The sequence below is a fragment of the Struthio camelus genome, chromosome 2 (genome assembly GCF_040807025.1).
Source record: "Struthio camelus isolate bStrCam1 chromosome 2, bStrCam1.hap1, whole genome shotgun sequence".
Lineage (NCBI taxonomy): Eukaryota > Metazoa > Chordata > Aves > Struthioniformes > Struthionidae > Struthio > Struthio camelus.
In genome coordinates this window covers 42908931-42928118 of record NC_090943.1, presented here as the reverse complement: position 1 = coordinate 42928118, position 19188 = coordinate 42908931, and positions in this window count along the sequence as shown.

Here is a 19188-nt window from a genome sequence, read left to right as displayed (position 1 = left end):
AAGGAAAGGATGCTTATAAAAATGTTTGTGAGTGTTTGTAGGAGAGCAGATTTGCAAACAGTGTCTGTGTGCCGCTATTAGTTTCTTCATCTGAAAATAAGGGATAGGAAAACAGGTTTGAGCAATTTTAAATTCAGATTAAGATTTAGGTCTAAACCTATCACTATTTGCTGGTAAAGACATGCGTTTTCATTATCCCCAATATATTCACAATGGAAGATTATAAATTGTGATTAAAAAAAATTGTTTAATCTCTTTCCTTATAATGTCATTGTTTTCAGCAGAGTTCCTACTTTATTTTACTGTTAGTGACAAATCAGAAGCAGGAATCAGAATCAAGTATCTTCTAGGTAGTTGCTGTAGACACGTTTTTCACTTCAAAAAAAAAAAGATGGAATGAGTACATTATCTTAGATGAATTTTATTCTGACCTGTTAATCCTTGCTGGATCATGGTATTTCTTCTTTATGTTCTTCTGTAAGTACATAATCTATAGTACCTGTACCTATCATGAACTAAGCATGAAAGTGCCACTGATTCTAATAAACTGATATTTAAAAGGAAATATTTACGTCTTGCCAAAACTCTGCTTTCCATGAGCTGTTCTGTGCTGAACACTTTAACACGGTACTCATTCTAGGCTACATTGAAAAAGAAACCCAAAAACCTTGTTCTTCTCCATTTTATTGTGCTAATCTGGTAGCACAAAAAAGACAGAAAAGATCCCTCTTTTGTGTCATTTGTGTTATTTGCTCTTGATTCTCCAGCTGGGTCTGCAAGCATTGACAAAGAGGCTCACATTGGGGTTCTCAGTCAGCTTTTTCCCGGATATGAAGCAATCAGCATTGTCATTATGGTGTGTAGTAAGCCTTCCACTTCCTTTATACTCCTTTTATCTCAGAGTCTGGTTAGGATTTTTAATCTTGTGGAATCCTTGTACAGATGGATGAAGACTCATCAGTCAGTATATGTCATGTATTCCTTCTTTGTCTGATCCACAGAGAATAAGAAATTCTTACAGTAGCAGAACCTACCTCTTTAGATAATATTGCAGAGATTTCCAGCAGTAAATCTCCCCAGTTCTGTGCTTAGTAGATTCTGGTACCCTAGAAGCGCTGACGGTGTGAGCAAATCATCGTTTGCAGAGCAAGCTAAGATACCTTAGCGTGCTGCCACGCTTAAGATGGAGATAGTTCCATAGATGTTTATTCCATTCTAGACTTTGTTTCAATTTTATCATCATTTTTTTCTTCAATAAAAGCTTCAGCCTTACTACTTTCAGTCCCCCAAATAGCTGCATATTTTTGAAAGCTGAAATACCTTATGTATGAATTTTACAGCAAGAGATAACAATCTGAATACCACATTTTATAAACAGCAGGTTTATTCCTTCCTAAGGCCTGATTTAGAGTAAAACTTACACTGAGAGGTAAGAACAAGTAATAGGGAAGTTAGGATGATGAAACTTGCAATGACTCATTCCTTTACACACTCTTCTGTAAGTCCTAATACACATGAAACTCCGTTTCTTTAAGTCAATAATTTGTAGCCTTAGAAAGCTAAGGAATGCCACATTTGTGTGGGATGAAGATGATTTGGATCTAAAATGAAAGAGGTGACTCATAATGAGTGACAGTTATGTCAGATTGCATTTATATATTTTTTAATTTCTCTTCCCTTTTGCACTACCCAAAAATGATTACCACACTTCTATTTTCTCTCTCTGAAGAGAAATCCTTCTTCCTCCCCCTTCTACCTTCTCCTCTTCCTCCAGCTTTCAAATTATAATAATGAGAAATGGCTAAAATGTATCTTACCATTTATAAAGACATTTAATTATTAAGAGCACTGGAAGCAATGATATCAAACTGTAATACACCATTCTACTACTAGAGTCTCACACACGCATACAGAGACCACAACAAATGATCCTCTTCCTGTTCCTTTTCTGGGCAATCTGTTTGGCCTCGTCGTAATGAATCTATCTGCTCTAAATTTCCAGGGAGAACTTCCCACTTTGCTGGTTTTTCTGTAGGCTTCGGCAGAGGAATTCTGCCAAAGGAAAATGGAACACCTCAGTTCAAGTCCTACAAGCTCTTAGCACCAATGTGGACATTGCCCTCAGAAACCTCAGTAGCTTAATAATTTAAGCATTTCACTTTCCAGAATATTAGCCACGCAAGCACTCCAGACTTATTGACAATTCTGCCAGGATACATGAAAATGAGGCAAATGAATCCCCAGACAGACTTTTCATAGGTAACTAAATCAAATTCTGTTATGCTCAACAGAAGAAATACCCAGAGTTAGACATGATCATAAACAGACATGGGCCTCTCTTTACTTCATGATAAATCTGTTTGGGCCCAGGGCAGAACTCTAAAAAGCCATGCCTGTGCATGGGGACTGTTTATTTCTTCCTGATCCAAACTGACTTTCCCTGATTCTGAACTGTCCTACAGGTAAAAAGGACTCCTTGCTGAATTTTAAGTAGTTTCTTGCCTTGTCCTCTCAGTTGCCCAAGTTTGTAGTTGCAGTTAACACCTGCTTCCCTTGCTCTATAACTGGGGTCTTCCATAGCCTTCTGTATAAAATTTTGAAGAAGCTGAGTCTTCCTATGATATTATCAATCCTTCATTCTCTGAAGGCAAAAGTCTACCTGCATTAAGGTTGTTCTTAGCTATTCATAGAAAGATATCTCCCTCATACAAAGGATATGTGTATGGATGAAGCAAGTATCCACGTAAGAAGGTAGATGTTTTGTGAAATGAAACAGCATGCTATAAAGAATTAAGGATTAACTGTACATTTTTCATGTAAAGAGAAGAAATTTTAAGTTACTTCCCTCTGTGATACATGTCGCCTCTTGCTTCCCCATCTACTGAATTTATTGCTCAGGTTTGATCTGCTCACAGTCTCATAGCTTTTAATTTAGGGTTATGTGAGGTGAATACGTCCCACTCAGAGAGAATTCCTGATGGCAGGAATGTCCATCTATTTTGCCCTAGGAATGACTGTCCTAATTTAGGGCTTGGAAAAATAATTTTTGAATTAGTTTTGAACAAATACATCCTGGGATAAATTTTGGAAAAGGTTATAGGCTGAGGAATCCTTGGCCTTTCCACAGCTCTACAAGAGATGGGAAGAAGTCAAAGAGCTCTTCTTTGCTGCTTAAGGCACAGAATTGCTATACTGAGTCAGAGGAATGCCTATACCTGCAAATAGCCAGCAGCCCATACTTAGGGAAGAGTTTAAGAACAAAATATGAGGGAACTCACTGTTCTCTTAGCCTTCTTTACCACCATTCAAGAATTTCTTAAGGTTCTTATGTTTCTCTTTCAGTGCATTCCCACTACGGTAAAATCATTCCAATCAAAATAGTACCTAACTACTAATGCAAAATCTAGACTTACCTAGTATGCCTGGGAAGGAGACAGTTGTAACTTTTTCAGTTAACAAGTTTCTTTTTCCCCCACAAAAGAGGCTGATTTGTCAAAAAAATTAGTACTTTTTCTCAATAGAAAAGCTTACGGTGCTTTTTTTTCCTTCCTTAAAATATATTTTAGAAATTGTCAAAATGTTTTCTAAGTAAAGAAGGTTGTTTTCTGGTTCACAACAAGGTTCTGGGTTTTGTTTTGTTTTGTTTGGGTTATTTTTATTTTTATTTTTATTTTTTATTAAGCTACTTACGGTGGAAACTATTTCCAATGTTCAAAATTCAAATCATGTATTTTGATAAAAAAAATTTTCAAATTTTCATCTCACAAATATTTTTGAAAATTAGCTTTTTGTCACAAAATAAAACAATATGATTTTTTTTCATCTGTCAAAAATGTTCACAGGATAGAAAAATTCGTTCTTCTGCAGCTATAATCAACAAGCTTATGTGTGTCTTTGTATAATAGTTCCTTCACTTGTGTTTCTTTGGATCTGTGCTTCTCCCTCTGTCCCAAAGACAGGCCTTATCCATACAGCATAACTAAGTCCCTAAAAATGTGTGTTCCTTGATTTCAAAGTGAAATGGGTGATTTAGTTACGGAAGGAATCAGTTTGCTTCAGCTGTCGAAAAATAAATCTAGTCTAAGCAAGGTTTTTAGGCCCTTTCTTCAGTTAATGGAAAATGAATATCAGCTGTACAGGGTGCTGGTTCAAGAGCACTGTCTAAGATAGATGGGATGAATAACTTCATAGGCTTGCCTGTAAGTGGATCATAGAGCAAGCCAGGTAACTAGCTCAGGCAAGATAACTAACTTCTGGACAACTAAAGTTAGATGAGATTAATCCCCCCTCTTCTGAGGTAAATTAGTGAAAACCTATGGGATTTATTAGTAGTGTTCAAGTAAACTGTATTGAATTAGTCATTTTAAATCCCTAAACAATTTTGGAATTTTTCTGCCTTATATTTTTAAATATACTTGAGATTGTTTCTCACTAACCAAAAAAAAAAAAAAAAAAGCTTTGTAATTCTTAAATCATTTGATTTTATTCTTCAAACTGAACATTACCAAGCAAACTTGAGTGAGCTGTCACACTGGTACCCAGGAGCCCAGTGGGAGGTATTAACTTTCAAGAAAACTGATGTCAGATAGTGAGTAAATTGAACAAGTTTGCAGTAGCAATGGTGATGAGAATGGAGACGTGCTGTAAAGCACTCTTCATCCAACAGGCATTTTAAAAAGAAGTGAATATCATTATCCCCATTTTACAGAAGAGTACATGAAGACATACAGAAATGAAGTGATGCTTCAGGCTTTATAAGCCTTTCAGAAAATATTGCTAGAAAGACTAGATGGATAATAAGCAGTTATTAGGAATAGAAGTTAAAAATAAGTACTGGCACAGATATCCCATAACGGAAGAGTTCAAAGGCCCTTTTGGTCAATACTGCTTATTTTCTGACTGTGAGTGATCTCTTAAACATATGCACTTGTTAAATATATTTAGGTAGAGGTTTATGTCAAAACACCAAGAGGCACATTTCTTAACAAAAACAAACCTGACTTTCTGTTTTCTTCTGAGCTCACCAACATAATGGGAAAAACAACATCTCCTGGTGAAAGCAAGCATCTTTAATGTGGAGCCTAGACAAAATAGCAAAAATACTGCATCACTTGCTACTTTATGTTTGTCTTCCATGTCTAAGTTGTCAACCTTTCAGTCTCCATTCTTTGAAAGGGAGCACAAAAGCTGTCATTTACAGTCAAGGGATATTAACATTGAAAGAAATATTATTTAAACAAAAAGAAGAGTTGTGAATCTGATGTTACAGCTGTCTGATCTCCAGATAAGTTTTGTTTCGTATGGCAGACAATAATATTCCATTCAACAACTACAAAACAGATATGATTCAGTTAAATTCAACCTGCCTTGCATTTAGACCTCTGAAGAGACTCCTGTGGGTAGAAGGGTATGCAGCAGGCTGCCTCAAATGACTGACACGAGGCAAACGCTAGATTTAGCATGTCTTCATTTGACAACTGATCCAGGATAACAGCCCCTCAGTGGCCAGCCAATCTCTTTTATTTCTCTACTCCCTCGATTATATCATCACATCCCATTTAGCACTCCAAATTCATGGTTATTAGGGACACCACCAAAGCCTAGGCAGTCAGCCTAAGGGATACAACCAGCACTTCGATAGTTTTAGCAATCAAAGTTCTGAAACATTGTCATCTTGTGGCAGGCTGGAGACATAGCAAGGGACATCGCCGCTTCCCCAGGCTGTTACTCTAGCCCTGGAAGCGACTGACAGGCCTGCAGAGAATTCAGGGGCAAAGCACGCTCGTGAACTACTGCAAATGAGTTTCCGCAGTGCTACAGTGCAGGCAGACTGAGTTAGCCCAAGTCACAGAAGACTTACACGGTAAGATCAGGTCTTTAACTTGTAGTGCTGTGTTCTGGATATCCCAGGACAGCAATACTCATGAAATACAGGGAGATTCAGCCACCAGGCCCATTTGCTCATTTTTTCAGCAACCTGAGGAAGTATCGGCAGTTTGCATATTTGCAGCTGCTGCCTGGCTACATAGATACCTAACTAACAAATATTAGACTTGACAGAGGTTAAATGGCAAATTATTGTCACCTAACACTAATAACTACTGTAGGACCTTAAGAGTTTGGGGGGGAGGGTTCAGGAGAGCTTCCACAGCAATAACTCTGTCATCTCCATTTTGTACTGTCACATGCCTTTTTTCAGGGCATCTGAAGGACATGCTAAACTCAGCACAGCTCATCCCAGAGATTACACTGCGTCCACTCATTATCCAAGAGAACAGTGTGTCACTTTACCTTGAGTCATCACTGAGTCAGGGTTTTGGCTTGATAAGGATTTCAAGACTCAGTCCAATAGCTTTCTACCCAGAGGTCCTGAATCAGACACAGGAAAAAAAGAACTATAAAAACCTTTGCTTTGGATGAACTCCTCCAGACATGTCCATGCTAAGTGCACATCTCTCAGGGCAGATATAGACAGATCTCAGCCCACAGAGAAGGAAGTATTTGCACAAGCCCAGTAATACATCAGCGCCGCCGTACAGCTCTTAGTGTGGAGGTGACCTGGCTCCGGTGACCTGGCTCCAGTGACCTGACTCCAATGAGCTTGAAGGCCCATGTAGACAGGGCACTGAATGTCTTCACTCCCTAAGAGAATTCAGACTATACTATGTCTTCTCCCATCCCCAGCACCTCATTAATCCATTAGTACTAGGAAATAGAGTTTCTACAAGTTCTCAAGCTCTTTCATCTGCAACAAAGTAAGTTACCTACACTAGAAATGATCTGACAGCATCACATCTAGCTTAAAAGAAGTACACAGAAATTTAATGTTTCCTGAATCACAGAATCACAGAATCACAGAATCGTTTAGGTTGGATGGGACCTCTGGAGATCATCTAGTCCAACCTCCCTGCTCAAGCAGGGTCACCTAGAGCATATTGCCCAGGATCACATCCAGACAGCTTTTGAATATCTCCAGCAAAGGAGACTCCACTCCCTCTCTGGGCAACCTGTTCCAATGCTCTGTCACCCTCACAGGGAAGAAGTTTTTCCTCAGGTTCAGATGGAACTTCCTGTCGTTCAGTTTCTGCCCATTGCCTCTTGTCCTGTTGCTAGGCACCACGGAGAAGAGGCTGGCCTCATCCTCTTGACACTGCCCCTTCAGATACTTGTACACGTTGATGAGATCCCCTCTCAATCTTCTCTTCTCCAGGCTCAACAGGCCCAGCTCTTGCAGTCTTTCTTCAGAGGAGAGGTGCTCCAGCCCTCTAATCATCTTGGTAGCCCTCCACTGGACTCTCTCCAGGAGTGCCATGTCTCTCTTGTACTGGGGAGCCCAGAACTGGACACAGTACTCCAGGTGAGGCCTCCCCAGGGCTGAGGAGAGGGGCAGGATCACCTCCCTCCACCTGCTGGCAACACTCTGCCTCATGCACCCCAGGAGACCATTGGCCTTCTTGGCCACAAGGGCACACTGCTGGCTCATGTTTAACTTGTTATCCACCAGCACTCCCAGGTCCTTCTCGGCAGAGCTACTTTCCAGCAGGTCAACCCCCAGCCTGTCCTGGTGCATGGGATTATTCCTGCCTAGGTGCAGGACCTTGCACTTGCCTTTGTTGAACTTCAGGAGGTTCCTCTCCGCCCACCTCTCCAGCCTGTCCAGGTCCCTCTGAATGGCAGCACAGTCTTCTGGTGTGTTAGCCTCTCCCCCCAGTTTAGGATCATCAGCAAACTTGCTGAGGGTGCACTCCGTCCCTTCCTCCAGGTCATTGAGGAATATATTGAACAAGACTGGGCCCAGGACTGACCCCTGGGGGACACCACTAGCCACAGGCCTCCAACTTGACTCTGCGCCATTCACCACAACCCTCTGAGCTCGGCCAGCCAGCCAGTTCTCAAGCCACCTCACCGTCCACTCATCCAACCCACACTTCCTGAGCTTACCTAGGAGGATGTGATGGGAGACAGTGTCCAAAGCCTTGCTGAAGTGCAGGGAGACAACATCCACTGCTCTGCCCTCATCTACCCAGCCAGTCATTCCGTCATAGAAGGCTATCAGGTTGGTCAAGCATGATTTCCCTTTGGTGAATCCATGCTGACTACTCCTGATCACCTTCTTGTCCTCCAGATGCTTAGTGATGACCTCCAGGAGGAGCTGTTCCATCACCTTTCCAGGGATGGAGGTGAGGCTGACAGGCCTGTGGTTTCCTGGCTCCTCCTTCTTGCCCTTTTGGAAGACTGGCGTGACATTGGCTTTCTTCCAGTGCCCAGGCACCTCTCCTGATCTCCAGGACCTTTCAAAGATGATGGAGAGTGGCCTAGCGATAACATCCGCCAGCTCCCTCAGCACTCGTGGGTGCATCCCATCGGGGCCCATGGATTTGTGGATGTCAAGTTTGGACAAAAGATCTCTAACCTGATCCTCCTCCACCAAGGGAGAGTCTTCCTTTCTCCAGACTTCCTCTCTTGCCTCCAAGGTCTGGAATTCCTCAGGACTGGCCTTAGCAGTGAAGACTGAAACAAAGAAGGCATTCAATAACTCTGCCTTCTCTGTATCCTTCGTCACCAGGGCACCCACCCCATTCAGCAGCGGGCCCACGTTTTCCCTCGTCTTCCTTTTGCTATTGATGTATTTGAAGAAGGCCTTCTTGTTGTCCTTGACATCCCTTGCCAGATTTAATTCCAGCTGGGCCTTAGCCTTCCTTGTCGCATCCCTGCACGCTCTGACAACATCCCTGTATTCCTCCCAAGTGGCCTGTCCCCTTTTCCACATTCTGTGTACTTCCTTCTTCTGCTGGAGTTTTGCCAGGAGTTCCTTGCTCATCCATGCAGGTCTCCTGCCCGCTTTGCTGGACTTCTTCCTCAGAGGGATGCACTGCTCTTGAGCCTGGAGGAAGTGACGCTTGAATATTAACCAGCTCTCCTGGACCCACCTTCCTTCTAGGGCCCTACCCCAGGAGATTCCCCTAAGTAGGTCCCTGAAGAGGCCAAAGTCAGCTCTCCTGAAGTCCAGCGTTGCGATCCTACTCATTGCCCTGCTCCCTCCTCGTAGGATCCTGAACTCCACCATCTCATGGTCACTGCAGCCAAGGCTGCCCCCAACCTTCACCTCTCCAACTAGACCTTCTTTGTTCGTTAGTACAAGGTCTAGCATTGCACCTCTCCTTGTTGGCGTCTCCACCACCTGAGTCAAGAAATTATCATCAATGCTTTGCAGGAACCTCTTTGACTGTTTGTGCCTAGCTGTGCTGTCTTCCCAACAGATGTCAGGGTGGTTGAAGTCTCCCATGAGAACCAGGGCCTGTGATCGTGAGGCTACTTCCAGCTGTCTGTAGAAGGCCTCATCGATGACTTCCTCCTGGTCAGGTGAAAAAGTTAAGCCCAAGGCCATTTGGTTCACTCTGTAATGTGAATGGTAGAATTACTATTTTAATACATCACACGATGGTGGACTGTGAATGGAAGCCTCATGGAAACTAACGATAACCTCATGATATATTTAAAGAAATAAGTTCCTTATTCTGACTGATAGGAAACAATAACAGCCACCACCTCAAATGCAGGTCAAATCAGGAGCTGAGCAACTTCAGTAGAGAGAGGTTCACCAGAAACTGGAAGCAGCTGGAGAGCTGTTGTTACAGTGGATAAATATGCATGCATGTATGAGCATAAACAAAGACACACAGAAATATCACAGACACAAATGCAATAAAAAGGTAAACACAGCTAGTTGTTGATTGACCTTCACCTGAAAGAAAGCCAGGAGAGCTTTGTGGGGAGAATGCAGACTGGAAAGAAAAAGGGGATGGGAGCAGTAAAAGAGAAAGCTCTCTGCTGTTTGAGTCCTGCTGATTCAGGGAGACAGGTTTTTATATTCAGTCTTTATTAATAAATGGGAACAAATCAGACAAGTATTGGTTCCCACCTAAGGATTTCCTTACAACAGAAGACTAGGACTGCAAAAGGGACCATCTAGAGGAATGCACAGTATCCAAGTTCATGTATAAATGCTCCTAACCTGCCTGTGGGGAGCTTATGGCCACAGTTGCACACTTATTAATATCAGATCTGGACTCCCCAAGATTGCCTAGCTATACAACTTTGAACTAGATTAGCCATTGAGGCAAAGCTGTTTTATGGGTACCTGCAGAAGAACAGGAAGTACCTAACCCAGAAAACATTAAGACCAAGGTGTCATATAGTCTGACCTGGCAAAAATCCAGTGCGAAATAGCCTCTTACAAAAATCTCTTGAATAAATTGGAACACTCAGGATTATTTTGCCCCAGTTCAGTGCTGCACCATACAGCCATGACATTTTTAATCCTATGCTACATTTTCTAAAATCATATTTTCCATTCCTTGCAGCCACAGTGTAAGGAACAAAAGAGCAGGGGAAAAAAAAACACTGCAAAGATAGTAGCCAGCTCAGAAGTAGTACTAAAGGAGAAGTGTGCCTCAGACTTCATCTCTGCATGGGATTTATTGAACATAAATAGAGCTACAGGACCAGAAACCCAGGTGCCCCAAGCACTCCTGTATCGTGTTTATTATCTGGCCTAACGTACATTTATTTATTTCACATAAAACAGAAGCTTTAACACAGGGAATGAGAATGTCTTGAGTCTCCTCACCATCCCACTCGTTAATCTCAGCTTCAGATCACTTCAGGAAGATGAGTAAAGTGAAATCCTCCCCATCCCCACCATCATGTGTGAGTTATAATTAGTAGGTGAATGATTAAAAAAAGGAGTGAGAGACAAAAACAGGCAGAGTATCAGCAGTGTGCCTGCACTTCCAGAGATGCTTCAGGTGAAGCCCAGTACAATAAGGAGCATTAGAACATGCTTACAAATCTATCACAGAAGGAAGTTAGACAATTCATGAACGTAGTTCAGACCTTTAGACATTTAGGAAACTTGACGGTTGTGGAGTTCAGCATTTGTGTCTTTCGGGTACGAGCATCATGAGGCAGCAGCCAAACAAGGCCATAATTCTGAATTTTGGACCTAGCTATTTAAAGCACCAGTGAGGTAGAGCATCAGCTCCAACTTCTTTGAGTTAAAAGGGATCCAACAGCTGAAAGAAAGTGAATGACATCCAACTGCAGCTCAGCTGCAGTCTTAGAGCAGGCTGGAATTTTGTCTCTAACAATGGAAAAGTGCACCGTGAATTCTTTGCTATCATGACTACCTTTTAGTATTGTATATTGTGTATTTGGGTATAAGAAGGTGGATATTTTATACTGCGCCAGAAAGATCCCAGGTGTAAAGTCTATCAAGACAAATAAAGTTTCACCATGGATGAATTTGACCTACTGCTATAATGCAAGGAGTTTCAAGACCAAGGGGAAGGAAAGGAAAACGTCTTCACCGCTTAGAGAACAGTCTAAGTATTATTTTCCAAAGCCCCTCTTTTTTTTTTTTTTTTTTTTTTTTTTTTTTACACCCAGCAGAGTTGCACTCCTATAAATGCTGTCTCATGTATTTTGAAGCATAAAAGGTGACTGTCTCCTACTTAAATGAATGAAAACAATGTTCTTGACTAATTAGATTTTAAAGAAGATTGCTAATCAGCAATTTTTGAATGAGGAACAGTAGCCAGCTAATCCATATCTTGTGATACCTTCACCTTCCCATTTATCTTCTCACTGCCATTGTTCACATGGTTATTTAGCAGATCAAATGCTGAAATGTTGGGCTGGCGTTTATTCAAGCTATGTAAGCAGTTTTGTGCAGATCAAGGGAAAACACCTAGACAGTACCGAAGTGAAGAGCAGATGTCTGCAGTTTATTTGCCTGATTGGATTTTAATAGAATTTACATGAGGTCTTCTTTTTGTTCAGGTTATCACATTAGGAAGCCTGGGCTTAAGGTTCCAGAGCTGCCTATCATGATAGATATTTGAGAAATTTGTCCAATATTTGCAGAGGACAAGTTTCCAGATCGAAGCAGGGAAAAGAGTGGAACGGAGTTCATTCTTCCAAGACTGAAAAGGCCACATTAGTTTGCTTTTGTGTTCAGCTCACAGTTGATAATCTGAAATAGCTTGTCTGGTATAGCACATTCAAGTTCTGCATTAAGCCCAGGTTCTTCAAGGTATTTAGCCTCCAAACTGTCTTAGCTAAATATCTTTGAGGGTTAATATTTAGCATATCTTGGAGGTGAATCATAATTTCATTTATTTTGATCAGTTTTGGTCAACAGCTGTCAATCTCTGCAATCATACACATTCTTAAAGGAGCTAGGACACTAACCGCGCCCTGTAAGCCTTCTTGCACTACTTCGAATGACATTAAAGCAGATAAAACCTTATCATCTTTGCTCATCACTATTGAGAGAAGGAAGGCTGAGAGGTCAGGATTATATGAATGATTCTATCATTCCTCCAGAGAACAATGCTACCACTCCTACAGAAGTGTTCTTCTTCCCTCAAGAACTGGCTAATATTATGGACCTGAAAGATAGCTACTACTCTAGCTGCTTCAGCAATTATTGAAGTACGCTTCATGTCTGGAGTCTTTCAAAGGCAGTATGTCAAGTGATATTTTACTTTCCAGGTTAGAAGTTAAGCACATACGCATAAACTGAACAGAAGCCAAGAGATGCTACCTTTAGAACAGGCAAAATGCCATCTGTCAGCAGTGCTCAGACTCTCCAGGAGGCAGTGGTTTCTGGCTCATGCTGAGTTTAGTGTCAATAGCATCAATACCTCTACCCTGCTATCTACTATTCAGAATCTGTCTGACACCCTGCAATACTGATCCGTGAGGGAGACAACCTCCACAGCTGATAGACGTGTGCTCCTACAGCCTGATTTATAAGAGGTATGACTGCAGGAGAGGGAAGCTTCACAGTGCAAATCCAGTATGAATCAAGGGAACCAAGCATACAAACTGCATACAAAGTTATGCAGTTTTCAATATATGCACATGCAAACATATGCATATACAACTTGCATATAAACTACATTCCCATAACATTGTGCTCTCTAAGAGGCAGTCTTCTTCAGCAGCTATATGATATGATGAATCTCTGTTTTTCTGTCCAATAGGCAATTTCTGAAGTTCTAGTCTTTATTTCTGCCTCCACTGGAGTGCTTCCTGTGTAGTATATTAGAGTATGAGCCTCAAAAGAATCAATGTCTTTTTCATTACTGTAGAAGTAGAGATAGAAGAACCATAGAGTTCACAGTTACTCCTACTCCACCTGACAAGGTATCGTTGACCTTTTTGGAGTTCATCTTTCAGTCTGCTGCTATCAAGACTGGAAGAGAATACACTCTTACGTAACTGGACAAACCTGCAGGGCAACTCACATCTCCCTTCTTCTGCACGTTGTCATGTTCCACCCTAGATGATCATTCTTTTCACTGTGAGGGAACTTCAGTACCACTGTGGACCCAAAGAATGACTTGGTACACAACTATGACCTGACTGAGAAGGTGCAGCTAAAGGCATTTTCTGGAGGAGTGGTCAAGGCTGCCACCAGAGGAATACAGCAATTACACCTGACCTTTCAGCCCAGTGGCCTCCACGCTCTCTGCCTTTCTGCCTCTTTTGGTTGCCCTTATTTTTTGCAGGCACATCAATCATTTCCTGTCATTAAATACAGGGAGAAACTGTGGTCTTTGAGAGCAAGGAAAAGAGGACAAGTAAAAGCCCAGAAAAATTTTCATTCATTCTGTCACTAACAGGTTCCCTAGAAATGCATACTAATTCAGGTTAAAGAAAAAGAGTAATTCATCAACTTTTCCATTAAATCTCACTTACCACTTATCCAACCTTTGTTAATTTAATTTTTTTTCCCCCTTCTCATCTCAGATAGAACTTTTTCTCTCATTTAGCTGTTCAGGAAAGAGCTTTTACTTTCATGAATATATATGTGCACATGTATATTACCATATACCTATGAAAACAGAGAAGGATCATACATACCTCATCACTGACAGTGCATGTAAGTCATGGTGCTTCTTGTCTTTAGTCATAAGCGGCCATTAAGAAAAAAGACTTTTCAGTAGAACTTCAAACCTTGTGAAAATCTATGTTATAACACATTTCCCTTTGACTAGTCTGCAGGTATTCTCATGCAGTGGTAATCAAGAAATCCACCACCGCAGTTAAATTACACTCAATTATGAGTGGATGTGTACATTTGAAACTGGACTCTCTCCCAGACTCCCACTGAAAGATTGCTCCCACCCCAAGGATCTTCATTCTAAATAGTCAAAGCCAATGATGAGTGGGAGAAAGGAATTATCATTAAGCAGAGTTTGCATATGGAGAACAGTGATACAAAGAAATGGACTTGCCGAAGATCGTACAGGAAGACGAAGACAGAGTTGGTAATTGAACCCAAATGTCTTGAATCATAGCCCAGTTGCCTTAATAATAACTTTTTCCATTCTGTGCTGTCTTTAATTCTTTTCATTTCACTTAGATATTGTGGTGACAGCTGCCTTACAGAAAACCTAAAATGGATGGAAAGCAGGTGTCAAGAATTTCTTGGACACAAAAGTCAGCAAAATTGAAGAGACTTTCACTTTCTCCACAGTGACTTTTCTGCTATCTTCATCATAAGAACACCACTCTTCTACACCTTTTGCAACCCCTTTTATAGAGATCATTTTTGTAATTGATAGTGTTAGTGTGAAAAGCATTCTGCTGCTGAATTAAAGATTAAACCCAAGCTAAGCTTTTAGTCAGTGTGAATATGTGTATTATTCAAGGATCCTGTTTGTTATCAAGGTAATCCTACTTTTTAATGCCTAGAAAGATTAAAAATAAACTAGTCAGAGCAAAGAGCTTACCATAAATTATATTCCCAGAAGGGACGAGTCTGAATTGTCATTACCAGAATAATCTGCCTCAATCGTTCTGAAAAAGATCATGTTATAAAACAGAAAGAACTGTACACATTTTATACAGCTCAGTTTCACCTGATGTTTTTCTTTCAAGAGCTGGCACTATACATGTTCCCACACTTCTTCATTAACATTAGAGAGAGAGATTTTTCCTTTTCATCACCCAGCTCAGCTGAAGCCAAGCATTTGAGCAGGAGAGCAAAGAGAGGGAAGAAACAAACAGGCCCACAAATCTGCAAAAAGATTTCTGCCTGTTGTGTGTGGAGCGTTCACCTTAAAGCACATCTGATTAAAGAAACAGTCCATTGTCCTGGTGACAGGCAGGAAACAAATCTGACTTCTACCCACTGCATCCACTGGTTTTCCCAAGAAGATCAGTATTAAAGGCCTCACTGTCCTAGAGGAGAGGAAACCCAGGTTCTGTCTGGGTGTGTGACCCTCCTCTGACTAAATACTGATATTTTCACATAAGCTAGTCACCCTGAACTTCGTTTATAGTGAATCAACTCATCTGAATTAGATGTCTCAAATACATCAGCTGAAACTCATCCTGAAATTGCTTGCTCTCTCCATTAAGCAGAACAGGTAGCTTGCTCACCTGAGAAGGTGTAAACCTAGTAGATGCATTCTTGCTCAGCCCCTTCTTTAGGTTTTTACAGCAGATAGAGTGTTTGTGAGTTATCTATCACTTTCACTATACAAATAAAGACAGGATTTTCAGACAATCACCTAAACCACAATGTTAATTACTGTCAGAAACTTCTAAAAGGAAAAAAAAAACAGCAAACAAATTTCTCATAGGAAAAATGTTTACTGACTCACATTAAAGAACAGAAAAATACTGCTAAATTCTCTATATCAAAATATATATATATATTTTTGACCATTAATGCATTATGCTAATATTCTATGGGAAGGCAGTGGAAGAAGGCATGATGCCTTCCATGCAGTGTTACATAAAAAACAACAGATGTCTTAGCTCTCTGGTAGTCTCTGATCTCCTGTATAACTGTTTAAGTGTGAAAAATTATTTTTAAATATAAAACAGCCCTGAATTTTTTGTTTAAGAAAAATGAAAAATCAATTAAAAACTATTAAGCTATTATGTGAAATAATAGGAATAGACACAAAAAAGTCTAAAATTATTTTTAAACAAAGCCTTCAGAATAACATGAATTAAATCAAAAGTCATGGTTGAGATAACAGTCCCTTAGGGCATGGGTCTGTGATCTTTCCCCACAGTGCGCCTGACCTATCAGCTCCCTTCTTTGCCATGTAAATATGCAGAATTACTGCAGTGTGTGGGGCAACTAGTCATAGCATGTCTTACTTGCATTATTTGTATTGCTAGCTATCCACATCTGATTGCCTTGCAACCCTGGTTTTGTTTACAGTTCTCTAGTATTGATTTTATCAATTGTGCATACATACTTAAAGGCTATTTTAGTACAAGGCCGTTTATCAGCCTTTCAAGCCAATCAGTATGATAGACATGTCGGAATTTATAGGCATACAGGAGACATGACAATTTTGCCATCTGGATCTAAAGCAAAAAACGGAAATGAGAACCTTTAACTTTAGTTTAAATAAAGACTGTCCACTGACACATTGATATTTATTTATTAATCTTGGTCATTTCCTCCTATAAATGAGTTCTCTGCATTCCAGAGACCCAGAAATGCAGCTGTGGTGACTCTAGAGAAAAAGGCTGAGGAGGGAATGGGGTCCTGATCCACATTCAGAGTTTGAACCCACCTCCCCTACTGACATTGCCCATAGTTCACAAAGCAGAAAACTACGGACCAAAAGGCTTCAGCAACACGCCACCGAGGAAAAGGCAGGCTCAAATCCCAGGTTTGTCCCTTCTTGAAGCAAAAGATCTGAGATTTTGTATGGCCTCAGGATTGAATAAAATACTGAGGTGAACTCTTACTTTATTCTCCAATAAAATGAGCTTTCAAAACCAGCAAAACTATTGGGAACTTCTTCTGCAGACATTGCATATTTGAATGGAAAAGAACAAGCCTCAAAACATTTGTTAAAGGTCAAAAAATTTTGTTTGTAATTTTTAAAATAAAATAATTTCAGTTCAGACTGACACTTCCCCCAGCACTTACCTTTTTTTTTGTTAAAAATTAACTCCAGCGGAATATTTTAAGGCTTTTAATAGGTTTTTAATAGGAAAAAAAAGTCCTCATCTCCCTCCCTCCCCCCAAAAAAGGATTTGAGGTCAATGTGAACAGCATTTTTTCAGTCAGTGAACTGCAAAACCAATTATTCCAACAACCATTGCTGTGAGCAATTCAAGGGCAATGTGAGATCAAGAGACAAATGGGGAGAGAAGAACTAACTGATCCTGCTATAATACTTTTTAGTATAGTGCCACCCATCTTTTCAAACAGGTTCCCTATTAAAGGTTCCAGCTGAATCACATCTGTAGCTCAAATGTTGCTAGGGCTAGAGGGAAAAAAAAAGACAGAAACAAAAGCAGCTGAGTTCTACTTCTGCAGCTGGAAGCTGAGAAGGACCAAAATACATTTTCATGAGTTGATTAAATTAGAAGACATTTTGAGAAATCATCCTATTAATGTTCCCTCCAATCCCAGGTAGAGTGGGTAGGGCAGGAGGGGCAGTAAAATATGCTTTATGGACTCGGTCACAAATGCTAAGACCAGCACACTCCCACCTGTTATTTTCTCTGATACTTACAATACCAATTCATTTTTCATTTCAGGAACTTTATTTCTGTTCTCTGCTTATTCTGAAATCAATATTTTATTTTCTAAACACAATATTTTTATTCATATTTAAATAGTACTTCAGAGGTTTAACTTTCCCCTGCTTCTTCTTTTTCATCTTATTTACTATAGCTGGCTTGGGAAGCATTTACAGGATCTAATACATAGCCTTAAGGCATTTGATAAGTGATTGTACTTATCTATATTACTGCAGAAAAACAAAACCTTTGTTAACTTACAACTTCTCTCAGCAGCAACACAAACCAAATCTACTTCTTTTGGTAAAAATGTATCAAAATACAGGTGCAGATAATAATTCTGTTAATTAATGAGATTTGCAGTTTTCTCCTCTTCCTCTACACAAGGGCAAACAAAAGTAATAACAATTCCCACCAAAGTTAAGATCCGTTCTCCTACACAACACCTAGTTTTATGTGCACCAATATATTCTGTTATCAGGAATATTTTGATATTTGGGGAAAAAAACCTGTTTCTAATTTTATTTTAACACTTCCTGTTGCCCTATTTCTCTACAATTATTAGTTAAACAGTTTACTATTAGTAAATTAGTTTAAATGCAGCTGAAGCAGACTCAGAAAGAGTAGACTATGACTGGAAAACAGTAGGGTCAGAAAAAGACTGCCATCAGGCCATGGGACATAAAAAAACACGACTAGTATCATGTTTGACCACCTATGATTTCCCTGCCTGGATGACTTTACAGCTAGCTTTACTGGCGACATCCTGTGGCAAAATTTTTTTTAAGTAGCTCCACAGCCCTGCTAAAGATGAACACAATTTTGTATTGAGGTGCCAAAATTAAGTTACCCAGTTCTCACATGGGAACAGTATTTTCTTAGCACCAATGAGACATTCAATTTCAAGGTCTGAGCTAGTTTTTGTATTTTAATAAAAAAAATGAAGGCTACCGAACAACTTTTAAGGAAGAGCAAAAGAAAAACGGAGAACAAACTAATTTTCATGTAAGTGAGGATCAATATCTTTTGCCCTGTAAACCACACTACTTAAAAGTCATTCTGTTGCCTGAAAATAACATGCTTTTTATTGTTTGGATTAACTCTAAAGCTTACTATAACTGCAAATAACTGGACATTTGAAAAACTATTTCTGCTTCTTTCTAGTTTGTTTACTTTCTCCATTTGCATGCATTATCTGTATCTTCAGTTTTATTATTTTCCATGTTTCTGTGACTCTTCCACACTGCAACAACAGACGAAAAATCATGACTGTAAAGCCCCAAGAATTTGGAGAGCAATAACAGAGCAGGATTTTTATCTGATACTACTTTTAACTACTTTTTTTATAAATGAATACATTTCAAGTTGATAGTGTCCATTTAAATCCTTCTAAACTGATAATATGTATTTCTGATTATCTTATGCATAAGTACCAGCCTGAATTTTTCAAAGCAAAACCTCATTTTCTTATTTTCTGCAAAGCTTTGCAACATGCACTTTTTTGGTTTTCCCATTGATGTTGAGGTGAGGATTTATATGACATTTCTAAGTTCTGAGAATGATATGATTTTCTTCTTCAAACACTTTGGGTACCTTGTCTTCTTTTAAACTTTC